This window comes from Mercurialis annua, linkage group LG7 (genome assembly GCF_937616625.2).
Source record: "Mercurialis annua linkage group LG7, ddMerAnnu1.2, whole genome shotgun sequence".
NCBI classification, from domain to species: Eukaryota; Viridiplantae; Streptophyta; class Magnoliopsida; order Malpighiales; family Euphorbiaceae; genus Mercurialis; species Mercurialis annua.
In genome coordinates, this window is record NC_065576.1 from 39,998,478 (window position 1) to 39,999,911 (window position 1,434).

The 1,434-nt window shown below is 42.4% G+C and overlaps 1 long non-coding RNA gene across 1 annotated transcript; it reads left to right on the forward strand.

The window, feature by feature from the left end:
- The first annotated feature begins 280 nt into the window (after positions 1–280).
- On the forward strand, positions 281–1,048 carry LOC126657334 (uncharacterized). Its single transcript, XR_007633294.2, has 3 exons — positions 281–757; positions 855–942; positions 1,024–1,048. It is a non-coding gene; the product is annotated as an uncharacterized LOC126657334 (long non-coding RNA).
- Positions 1,049–1,434: the final 386 nt, after the last annotated feature.

The following is a 1,434-nucleotide window of genomic DNA, read 5'->3' on the forward strand; positions in this document are numbered from 1 at the left end:
AACAAATATATTCCTATTCCTTGATGGATGTCCAGGGCGACCCACATGTATGTGCTATTCAGACCGAGGCATGTCGCATGCCAGCACTAAGATTTTTAGAGTTGTACGTGGAGTACCGCAAGGCGGTTGTTGAAGATATTTCTATTGATCAACTGCATATATCTGCTTCTAGTGAGTCGAAGAGGGACAGTGAGGAAGAAGGAGAACACGATCACTACGAGACCGAAGTGGAGAATATGGAAGACATACTCATTGCTGCTGAATATGGAAGACATATCACCGGTCCTACAGTGTCTGACTGGAACAGTATCACCATCCCCCTTCTTGGGAGACGGTACAAGCCGACCCGTACGGATAATGCCGGACAGGTGAAAGTGTCCTGGTTAAAAACGGAATTTCAAAATTTTGAAAATGTGCTCGCACCAGGTGGACAGGAGCAGGTCGACTGGGCCGTTAGAGCCTATCTTTTGATTGTCATATGGTCCTTGTGTTTCCCGGATTTGAACAGCGGTAAGATTGGACTGAGGATCCTCCCGTTACTGGAAGACTTGACTAGAGTGCGGACCTACAGCTGGGGATCGGCGACTCTCGCACATCTATATCACGAGATGTGCTTGTCCACTTTGATTTCAGAGCACAGAAAGAACATTGGGGGGGCCATTTGGCTACTGTAGCTGTGGGCATTCGAGCGACTCAGGCCGTTGAGGCCGAGGTTGAGAGGCGGTCTCATCCAGCAGCACTTACCGTTGGGGGACAGGTATATAATTATTATTAAAAAAAATTATTTCAGTTAAGTTTATTACACATGTTAACTGTTGTAACTACTAACAATTTAAAATATTTGACTTACGCAGATGGGCAGGTCACCTCAATTTTCAGGACGTTCCTAGACAAAACTTGGCGGCCATGAGATTAGCACTTGATGAGATGCGCTATTCAGATGTGAGTGAATTTTTAAAAATTTAATTTCAGTTTCAAAAGTTATATTTCATAAAAACTAACTTCTATATTGTACTTTGGCAGATCGATTGGCAGCCATACTCCGATCGATTGGCAGCCATACTATGAGACACAAAAATGTCAAAAACCCGTCACTGACCATCTGAGCCCCTTTTTCCTCTCTTAACTTCCATATCAACTTATAAAGTGCTATAAACATTTAACATTCAATCAATCTGTACGTAATTCGCAAACACGTAATCACTGAATACCCCTTACACAAGTAATAAACACTTAGTTGCCTTATCCGCTCATATACACAGATATTCATCACTTCTTCATTTAACCATCTCGGTTCGCGCGCTTTATGGAACTTACTAATAATGCACATATCAATCAAATGCAAACAACTAAGGTTTGACTCTCTTGCTGCAGTAGTTCCTAGGTTTACTTACTGACAGAGTTTCACAATTCAGACAGACATCCAAAACAAAC